The 11,481-nt window shown below is 51.1% G+C and overlaps 1 pseudogene; it reads left to right on the top strand.

Moving 5' to 3' along the window:
- Positions 1-9,261: 9,261 nt before the first annotated feature.
- LOC120648281 lies at positions 9,262-11,481 on the top strand (annotated as a pseudogene).

Below are 11,481 nucleotides of genomic sequence, written 5' to 3'. Positions count from 1 at the left end.
GTACTCACCCCATTCTTACTTTTTACAGAAGAAGACCCAGACTTCATACCAGACGACGCCGAGTAGGGTTATCGTTCTGCACCCAACCTTGCCTGTGGAACCGGCCCTGTTCGAGATGCCTCTGCTGTCGCAATACTCTGAAACCGTGCTAGACCCCATGTGGTTTGCGGTCTGGTGTTATGTTGTAGCCTGGTTACTTATTATCATTATCTGTATCGAATGTCCTCCAAAGTTTGTACGGTTTTGAACCATCTGATGTAATAAATGTGGCATCAGCCTCCTGGGACTGGTGTTTTGTATCACATTTAAGTTCTCTCTTATGAGGGGACGCTTCAGCACGCGGCGAGCAGCAGCATGCCGGCGGCGGCATGGCTCGGGAACGAGCGTGGAAACCTCGTGAACGCGAGGGAACGCGGAGAGCACGAGCATCAGTACCTCACCTAGAGTCAATTCGAGTTGCTGGGCGAAGAAAACGGGGACCGGAGGTGGGAGTTCGACGCTGAGGTGGAGCTCGGGCGGCTCTAATGGCTGGCGGCCGGGGAATCTCTGATTCCCGGCGAGATGGGGCTTGGGGCTAGGTTTGGAGGGGTTGGAAAGGAAGCTAGGGAGGTGAGGGAGCTAAGGGTGCGATGGATTTGAAATCCATGGAAAGAAACTCGCGAAATCGGCCGACGAGCGCGAGCTGCTCAAGCGCCGTTCATGGCGAACCGAGGAAGGAGAAGAAGAGGAAGGCGAGGCGGAGACGGAAGTGAGGCAGGTGGCGAGCTCGGGAAGGCGGCGTGGACGACTTGGCGATGTCGCCGGCCGGGAAACTGGGGAAGGCTCCTCCGATGGACAGCGCATAGCGGTGGAGGAGCTTCGGGAGGGCTCCTCCCTCCATACCGTGCCCTGTGCTGCACAGGGAGAGGCATGAGAGAGTTAGGATGGTGTATGACAAGTGGGGCCTAGGTGTAAGGTTCAAATTTGGCTAAACTTCATTAAACTTTGGTGAATTCATATTTTCATTTGAATTTTTAAAAATCGGATTGTTACACTGATTCGTTTCATGGCCGGGGAGGCGGGGAGACCTGAGCTCGCTCGTAATGGCGAGCCGTAGACCGCCTCCGCGCGCGGCAGCTTGAGGCGGCATCGGCATGCCCGATTGGTGTGCCTCTAGCCTTCTTGGGACGAAGTTCAGACGGCAATCGCATGGTCGCGGCGGCGGCGACGACCATGGACGCCCGAGGCCAAGCTTTCTCTCTTCGATCTCGGCGTCGTTGGGCTGTGCAGCAAACCAGCAAGCCGGCGAGCGAGCGCCAGCACGCGTACGGAGAGGAACGTTCACCCATGGCGTTGGGGTTCCAGGTTGAGGCCAGCAGGGAGGCGTGGTTGCGCCGACGATGTCTGCCGGCTGCTCGGTGGGGGGGGGGGCTGGCGAGTGGCAGCCCGACCCACGGACGGGGTGGACGGTATTTCAGATACCGTCCGGGTGGACGGTAGTTGAAATACCGTCCGCCATGGTTCTCTAACAGCCGTCGGATGGGACATGTGCGGCCAAGATTGCGTCGATTAATATAACCACCGGAGACGCCTTTCTTCTTCCTTGAGCTCTCCAGCTCGCCGTTCCCCTCGGCAAATCCGGTGGTCCGGAGATGCAAGCCGTGAGAGCTCAAGGAAATCCACGCCAAGGGCGGAGCCATGGACAGGAGTAGGACAGGTCACGACGCGCGCAGCAGTAAGACTCCACTCGGACCTCCTGCGCAAGCGGCAGCTGGTGGCGAAGGTTTGACGCCATGGGCTGATGGGCGCCGGGCGCGGCACGGTCGTTTGTGACGAGAGACGCCCCAAGAGCCTTGCATGATGACGAGCGCGAGCCGCGAGCGCTGTCGCAGCAGAACGTTCGCCTTGAGCTTGGGGAGCTCGAGGTGGAGGGAAGGAGGGCGTGGTGGCGCCGACGATGTCACCCGGGTGGGCGGCGTCGAGAGGCGGGCCGGCACGGGGGCGGTCGGTATTTGCGATACCGTCCGGTGTGGAAGGTAAATGAAATACCGTCCACCTTGGATTCTCTGGTAGCCATCGGATCGGACATTTGCGGTTAAGATCTCCGCTCATAATAAACACGTGGGGATCCTTCTCTTCTTCCTCAGCACTGGAGGTTCGAGTGCTCGACCGGTCGCCCCCGCCGTCGACGATTCCGGTCGCCTGGGTAGAGAGAACAATCTCTGGGCGCCAGATCGCCGTGCATGCTGAGTGGCTGCGCATGAAGCAGCAGCGGCTAGGACCACGCCGGCGGCGACCTCTGGCCGATTCCGTGCGCGTGTGAACGCAGGAGCTTCGGCGCACGAGATATTTGGGACGTCAATGGCAGGTTACTCCTGCTTCACTTTTTCCGCTGACGCTGTTTTCGTGTCGCTCTCCGTATATCTCATGACTCATGAGCTGATCCCGTCTTCGGATTCCGTATACATGCCGCGTGCTGATTCGTTTCATGGCCGGGGAGAGCTGAGCTCGCGCGTAATGGCGAACCGTGGACTGCCTCCGCGCGCGGCAGCTTGTGGCGGCATCGGCATGCCTCTAGCCTTCTTGGGGCCAAGTTAAGACGGCAATCGCATGGTCGTGGGCTCGCGGCGGCGGCGACGATGGACGCCCGAGGCCAAGCTTGTCTCTTCGATCTCGGTGTCGTTGGGCAGCAAGCCAGCAAACCGGCGAGCGAGCGCCAGCACGCGTCCAGAGGAACGTTCGCCCATGGCTTTGGCCTTTGGGGTTCCAGGTTGAGGGCATGGAGGCGTGGGCGCGCTCGCGCCGACGATGTCTGCCGGCTGCCCGGTGGGGCGGCTGGCGAGTGGCAGCCCGACGCCGCGACCCACGGACGGGGTGGACGGTATTTCAGATGCCGTCCGGGTGGACGGTAAATGAAATACCGTCCTCCCTGGATTCTCTAACAGCCGTCGGATGGGACATGTGCGGTCAAGATTGCGGCGATTAATATAACCACCGGAGACGCCTTTCTTCTTCCTTGAGCTCTCCAGCTCGCCGTTCCCCTCGGCAAATCCGGTGGTCCGGAGATGCAAGCCGTGAGAGCTCAAGGAAATCCACGCCAAGGGCGGAGCCATGGACAGGAGTAGGACAGGTCACGACGCGCGCAGCAGTAAGACTCCACTCGGACCTCCTGCGCCCGCTCCTGCGAAAGCGGCAGCTAGCGGCGAAGGTCGGAGTCTGACGCCATGGGCGCGGGGTGCAGCATGGTCGTTTGTGACGAGAGATGCCCAAAGCCTTGCATGATGACGAACGCTGTGGCAGCAGAACGTTCGCCTTGAGCTTGGGGAGCTCGAAGTGGAAGGGAAAGAGGGCGTGGTGGCGCCGACGATGTCAGCCGAGTGGGCAGTGGCGAGAGGCGGGCCGGCACGGGGGCGGACGGTATTTGAGATACCGTCCGGGGTGGACGGTAAATGAAATACCGTCCACCCTGGATTCTCTGGTAGCCATCGGATCGGACATTTGCGGCTAAGATTTGCGCGCATAATAACACATGGGGACCCTTGTCTTCTTCCTCAGCTCTGGAGGCGATTCCGGTCGCGTGGGTAGAGGTCGTCAGAGCTCGCGGCGGGGCTGAACCCCCGCCCCCCATTGCCAATTCCAGTCACTCCCGATTGTGGCTTGGTCGGTGATGTCCCCGACGTCAATGGCGGGCTGTGGTTATTGGTTTGTTGCAGGATCGGTAGGTCAGGTACTCAGTTATGCTACTGGTGACGCAGAGTCCAAATGGCTGGCCTTCAGTTCCTCTGACCCAATCCTATGGAGATCGAGGCAGGAAAAACGGCGCGAAAAAGACTACGATTCGATGACAGCAAGATGACGAACTCAGGAAAACGGGATGCGCCACAGATACTTGAGGGTTCAGACTTCAGAGTGCTTTGCTGATTCAGTATATCTGATGCAAGTTCAGCGGCATCGATCACCTGAATATTTTTTTTTGAAGGGAATCATCTGAATATTTTCAGCAAGTAGAGTGGTCATATGCGTTTTCAGTTCTGCCCAAGATATCAGATCTTTGCACTTTAGTAGTTTATAGTTACTCTTGTTGTTTTCATTTGATCCTCGTCGCTCCTGAAGAGTTGGCTTTACCATCTGTATATATATATCCCAGCAAGTCTCACCAATTTCAGACCTGTTATTTTTGCCAGCCCACTTTAGATTCAGAGCTTCCATGCTTTAGTGGCCAACAAATGTCAGATTTGTGCAAACTCTTTGTGATAACTTTATTCACCTGAATCAGCGCTTCAGAATACCAACGTTCAATCAGGCGGTGGAGCCGATGTCGTCGTGGAATAAGTCTCTCCGGGCCATCCTCCGCCTCTTTGACCGTCAGGACCGACGAGATCCGTGACAGATAAAACGAGATCCAAGGCAAAACGAGAGCACGAATGTAACAGTAAGCAAATAGGAGAAGCAGTAAAGATCTAGATCGAGAACGGGATGGAAGAACTAGCTGCTGCATTAACTGAATCGAAGGAAGAGCAGCGACGATTCTGACGATATAGAGGTCGACAATAAGAGGACCGAATTACAGCTAAAGCTACTAATTGTACCTAAGGTTCATCTGGATGAATGTCTCGATGCCCTATTACAAGCTGGATGACGCCTAAATACCAGTGGCGTGGTCATTAAGTTTAATGCAGAGTTTAACTGAAGTAATACTGTTTAACATCCGGCAAGAAGCCTTTAACAGCAGCGAAGCCTTGACGCCTTGTACTCGCTTGGTAGCCATCCGATCGCGGATCGCCATCGTGAGGTGGACAGTGAAAACGGTCAGACGCAACGATGCGATGTCTGACGAAACTGAATGTCTGAATGAGCTTGTGACGAACTGAAAGAGCTTCCTTATCAAAAGAAGCAGATTGTAATTTTTATTTTTGTTAGGATCTTCTATGAAAAGTTGGCTGAACAGCTGTCCGCTCTATCTTCTAGTAGGTAGTAGCTGTATTTTTATCTGTCCATATACATTTTCCTATCATATTAATACAGGTATATATTTGGGTCCTGCTAATTTGCGGTAGACCGTAACCTCCATGTTGGTACGGTCGATTCTCGGACATAGTTTTCTTTCTCTTTTAGGAAATATGTCGTTTCCCTTTTAGGAAATATTAACTCGCGGCGCGCGCCAGGGGTCCTGCTAGTTTATGTCGATCGTAAGGACGGCTCCTTACAGTGGATCTTCCGACAGATTTTTTTTCCTTTTTTAGTAAGTTTTTGTCATTTTGTGATAAAAAAAAGGTTTAGAAAAAAATTCAGAAATTTTTTTCGGAGAGATAGAAAAATTTCAAGGGGAATTTTAGAGAGAGAAAAAATTTCAAGAAAAATTTTAGACAGATAAAAAAATTTCAAGAAAAAAATTGAGAGAGATGGAAAAAATTCTGAAGAGATAGGGAAAAATTAACGAGAAAAAATTTGTGCAAAAATCAATTGAAAAAAATTACATCAAAAAAATTTGAGGTAGAAAATTTTTTATTTAGATTATAAAAAATAAAGAAAAAAGAAAAAAAACAACCCGGCGGCGGCCCCTCCTCCCCGCCACCAGCTTGCTACGCCGCCTCCGCTCCTCGCCGCCACCTCCGTCGCCGGCCCGCCGCGCCTCCCCACCGCGCCACTTCCCCAGTGCCGCCGCCGTGTCGCTCGCCGGGGAGCGCCGCCGGCCCCGGCGCTCGCCTCGCCTGGATCCAGAAGGAGAAAGAGAAAAGGAGATAGAGGAGGAAGGGAGCGGGTGAGAAGGAGGGGGATCACGTGAGTGGGATATGCGCTGCAGGAGAGAAGATATGTTAGCACAGTGAGGCCCATCATGTGCTGCGGTGGAAAAAATCGACCGGGAGGAAGGAAACTTACGGGCAACTGTGTAACATCCCAGTTTTCATCACGATTAAGGGGGAGTGTTGAAATATACAATGCAAACTTCTAGAAGGTTCTATAAAAATAAAGATAAACCATGGCATAATTTTGTTCACCATGACAAGATTCTAGAATGTTCCACAAGAATCATAAGAAGATATGAAGCTTGGATATTTTCTTGTCATGGTAAAATTTAGAATTTTCTAGAAATAGATATTTGTAGGGAACTTAGATATTTGTAGGGAACTTCCTGAGTGTGACATGTGTCACTCATCAAAGAGGGTATGGATGCCTATATAAGGAGGGTGCCATCCCTTGCCATGTCATACTACCCCACTCCATCCCACACACATCCAAGGGCATGGTAGAAGTGAGCATAGGTAGAGTGTGCTAGGTTAGCCACCACAAGGTGTGTTCCTTCGTAACTTTGTTGCTCCAATAAGATAAGTGTCTTTATAAGTGTTAGTCTTCTAGTTAAACTTAGTACTTAGTGTATAAGTTGTGATCCATCGAAGGTTGCCTCTGTCACCCGGGATCACAAAAGTGTATGGGCTTCATCGAAGGTTGGCTCTGCCACCCGGAAGCCAGCTTCATCTGTTGGTAGGCTCTGCCTCCCGGAAGCAAAAGGCGGCTCTGCCGTCAAAAGGACCCGGTACACTAAGTAACTAGAAGCTGACCGACTTTGAAGTGAGTTGGTGTAGATCCTCAATTTAGTAGGGCCACCTCAATTTCCAACAATCACTAAAATAAAATTTATGTTGCAATTAAACTAGTAACGTAAAATAATACTAACGTCATATGAGGTATTACATAATTATTAGGCAAACTATTTTATACTCTAGCCTTGCGTTAGTACATTCGTTCCCTCCAGTAACCAGCATACGCATGCTTGCACCTACGACAAAAATCATCTCGTCTCTTTCCATAAAAGCCTCTCGAGTCACCGTACCATGCCATAATTCCCAGACAATCATGACAACGCCTACCTCTTTTGCCATAACTTCATCATTCCCTGGAAGCCACAGAGTACCCACACCATTGATCTTGAAATGACCCGTCATGGCAGCACCCACCTCACTATAAATCGGGGTCGCCAAGCACAGTGCCGGCCGAGATTTTTTCCGCCGAACCGCCTCACCCGCTTGCTCTCGCTCGCGCACGTGCGACACGCCGGCCCCACGACGGGACCGCGCACTGCCGCCGGCACCACGTCGTGCCGCCCACCTCCGCGTCCCCACCTCGCCCACGCCGCTGCAGCGTCCTCGCCGGCTTTGCCGCCTCGACGCTCGCGCTTTCAGCGCTGCCACTGTTCGCGTTGACGACGAGCTGCCGCAGCCCACGCCGTCGCCCGTCCCTGCGCGCCGCCGCCGCTGCTCTCCTCGCCTATAAAAGGAGCGAGGCCGTGACGTGCCCCGTCACCAGCCCAAGCACACCGAGCTGCTTCGCTCCGCTAGCTGAACCACTCCTCACGAGCCCAGCTCACTCACGAGACGAAGCTCCAACAGTTGACCCTCTTGCTCGAGCTGTTCCACGCCAAGGTGAGATGGCAGGCAGCTCCCCGACCATTAACTCCACAACACTAATAAAGGCCCAAAACACCCACCAGGCCGTGAGCACTTAATCCAAATCATTCTACAAATCAATACTGTAAACTCAATATCTCCATATCAACTCCTTTTCACGTAACTCTTTTTCCTTAACTCTCCTCAAATCATATACTATCTATTCCTCCTATTTTCATCTCCATTTGAGCTTATTTTATTGCTTGTTTGTGTTTGTTTGCCGGTTGTGTCGTTTTCGCCCGTAGATTACGGAGTGACCGAGGAGGAGCCTGCTAAGGAGCCAGAAGACCCGTACCACGAGCAGGAAGCCGCCGCCGCCGACGCGTACGCAAGCGAAGGCAAGTTTCATCGACCCCTACGTGAGCGGTTGCATCCATGTGAGGACATTTAGCTGTAGCCTGGGTCTAGGATCGATTACATATACCAGTACTTGAGTGATTGAGTGTGCTCATGCATGCATCTGAGTAGTCATGCATATCCAGAGCTGAGAATAGGATACGAAGGGATCTGGCTGAGACCAGGACAGCTGGGTATGCTGGAGCCGGCGCTACCGTGTTGGTAGACTGGCAGATGAGTGCTACCGTGGTGGTAGGCTCGAGTTGACATGTTGATGGATGGTTGCTGCCCTGGTGAACCATAAGGACCGAGTTATTTTGACATCTCACCTAGCTTACTTTAGTACGACCACAGGTTCCGGTATGGGCCGGATTTAGCCTAATCCCACTGGTTAGCCTGACGGTGCAGGGATGGTTTACGGGTATAGATCATTGGGGTCAGGGCCCGAGAGTTTGTGCGGCCGGGCTGGGGCGTGACCACGGCTGGGTGTCGGCTATGTCGGTTGTCCGTTCGGACAGCCGAGCGTGTGGGTACAGTGTACGACCTCTGCAGAGCGTATAATCCATTCGAATGGTCCGTGTCCACAGTATGGACAGGCTACGGTGTGGTCCTGACAACTAGTGAGCTACCTAATGTGGGTTGTGTCGGGAAGGGGTTACATACCATTAGTTGTATTGCTAATGCATTGTGTTCAATGTGCGTCGTGCATGTCATTTCCCCTCCCGTAGGGTGAGGTGGAGCTTGCTGAGTACTTTTGTACTCACCCCTGTTGATTTTTCTTCAGAGGATCCTGACTTTGTGCCAGAAGACTACGAGTAGATCGTGTCCGCACCCAAGCTGATCGAGTGGAGCCGTGATGGATGAAGAGCTAGTCCTCCATGCCGTCATTCTAGTCGTTATCCTATGGTTGTTCTGTGTAGCGTTGTGCTGTCACTTCACCCCTCGTGTACGTGTTGAATAAAGCTCTGTATGACTCTGGATTCCACTTGATGTAACATGTATTATGCCGGAGACATTATTCGATAATTAATATATGATTTAGCCTTGATCTTCGGGTCAGAGCGCTTCAAACTGTAAACTCAATATCGGGTATATATTTCCATCAATAAAATTCTTTGGGCGTGCACACATGGAAGCACTCCGCATTTGCTGAGTTTGACACGTGGGACCTCACGCGTCATGGCTGTTGAGCAACGCACGGCGTTTCTTCTACAGCTACTAGCTCCCTGCTAAGCGGCGGCGCAGCAACAACAGATTTTGTCTTCTTTCAGTTCTCTCCTGATCCTGAAGTTGCAGGCATTCAGATCGTTGGCTCGTTTCAATTCTTCCTGCAAATATCACTGGAACAGCACAAACACTGGCAGGTAAATTTCCTTCCTGATCGTCGCCACTTTTTTCACTTTCTAGTGTCACTGCGTCTCTTTCAGGGACGTTATGAAAAGGCTAGGCGTTCTGAATGTTTGCTGCATGTTTCTGGCAGTCAAAATCTGAGGCTTCCATGATGAGGTTCTGGTCTCTGCTCATCGTGGCATGGCTACCGGTTCTGCAGGTCCTCCTCGTAGGATTGCTCGGAGCTCTTCTCGCATCCAATCGTTTGAATGTTCTCACATCTGATGCTCGAAGGAACATAAATAAGGTAACGCCAAATGAGCACCCCGTACCTTAGTTGGACGATACACTCAACTGAATGTTTTCTGCAGATTGTTTATATTGTCTTCGTTCCATCGCTCGTCTTCTCTAGCTTGGCGAGCACGGTCACGCTCAAGGACATCATCTCCTGGTTAGAATCCACTTCCACTACCTTTACTCAGCAGTTCGATGAATAGTTCGGTTTTTGATTGGTCGTTGCTGAACTTGATGGGTTAAGGTGGTTCATGCCAGTGAACATGGGCATCATATTTCTTATTGGAGCAGTTCTAGGATGGGTGTCCGTCAAAGCCTTCAGACCTGGAGAACACCTTCAGGGACTCGTCATTGCTTGTTGCTCATCAGGCAAGATAGATAGCGGACACAGAGAAACGAAAAGATTTCTAGAATTTCCTTCCCAGGTTTTACTTGCTTGCCTGACCAATTTCAGGTGACTGGGGCACTATCCCTTTGATGATTGTTCCAGCAATTTGCAACGAGGAGGGCAGTCCCTTTGGGGACGCCAATACCTGCAACTCTCTTGGTCTCTCCTATGTCTCGCTATCAATGGCGGTAAGGTCATGGTTTCTTCATCTCCTCCATGGAAGGCTGGAACGATTAGCTTGGATTCAGAATGTTAGCTGTTCCTCATGCAGCTCGGAAATTTCTACATATGGACGCACAGCTACAGCGTCATGAAGAGATCTGCTAATCTGTACAAGGCAAAATGCAAGAAGCATCACGCTCGGACTGACGAGCAAAGAACATTTGGGTCAAGATGCAACGGATGATTATGTGGCTTTTGTTCCACCGACTTCTGAAAAATTTTCAGACGATGTTGGCAACTCCGTAAGTGAAATATTTCATTGCCCTAAGGAGATAAGTGATGTACAAAATAAACTTTAATTGTTCTTTCAATGTGGTCCAGATTAGTTCCCCCTTACCTTCAAATGATTTAAGAGCTAGCTTCTTGAGTTGCTACGTGAGAGCGGCCAAAGATTTGTTGGTAGAAGTACTGAAAGAACTGTGGTCACCACCAAGTATAGCTGCGGTATAACCTGCTTTTACTATCATGCTAGTGCAGAAAGTGAACATTGTAATTCAAAAATTTTTGACAGCCATTGTAATTCAAAAATAACTGATATCATTGTGTAACACAATTGTGGTAGCTCGTGGGATTCACTATCGGCGCAATATACAAGATGAAGTCACTTGTTACAGAAGAAGGTTCCCCACTTCGGGTAGTCCAAGATTCAGCCAAATTACTAGGGTAAGTTCAGCCGTCAGCATCATCACTTAGTTTACTTATGTTCTTGATGAAAAGCTGTTGGCATCAAATGAGAAAACACGTGCTTAATTTGGATGCCATTGAAACTTTTCCACAGAGATGCTGCAATTCCATGCACCGTGCTGATCCTCGGTGGAAACCTAACAAAAGGTACTGCTCGCTGCCATAAAGCCCATAATCACATCGCCTCTCAAGTTTAGGTTTGCAATGCTGGGGCTATCAGGGATAGGCAAGACGGTGATCGAGCCTATTGTGGTGATATCGATCTTGCCATACGCTACTTCGTCCTCCCTGCCTGCGGCATCGGCGTCGTCACCGCAGCCACCAAGCTTGGGTTCCTACCAAGATCTCCCCTGTACCGCTATGTGCTCCTGCTGCAGTCCACAGTTCCTCCAGCCATGAGCATTGGTAATGCAAATTCCGCTTCTGTTGTCAGTATTAGAGATGCCCTGTATCTGAGGGCAGATGTGCCGCCTCTCAGGTGAACAACCATTTCTTTCTCCAACGCAGGCACAATAGCTCAGCTGTTTAACGTTGGGGAAGAGGAGTGCTCCATCATCTTCCTGTGGACACATCTGGTTGCTGCCCTGGCTCTTACGCTTTGGTCAACGGTGTTCATGTCGCTCGTGCTGTGAGCTACCAATACAGAATTCAGCTTGAAGATACGATGATGTAAACAAATTAGGAGCACGAAACGTATCGTCGCCAATTTAATTTTGAAGTAACGGTAAACATCAGCAAGATTTGGCCATGTAAAATAATGTTTGCTTTCCATGTAAGTGAATGCATCGTTACTTAGTTCTTTCA

The sequence above is a fragment of the Panicum virgatum genome, chromosome 9K (genome assembly GCF_016808335.1).
Source record: "Panicum virgatum strain AP13 chromosome 9K, P.virgatum_v5, whole genome shotgun sequence".
In the NCBI taxonomy this organism is placed as follows: domain Eukaryota; kingdom Viridiplantae; phylum Streptophyta; class Magnoliopsida; order Poales; family Poaceae; genus Panicum; species Panicum virgatum.
The sequence above is the reverse complement of the archived record's forward strand: the minus strand, read 5'-3'. Positions and strand labels throughout refer to the sequence as shown.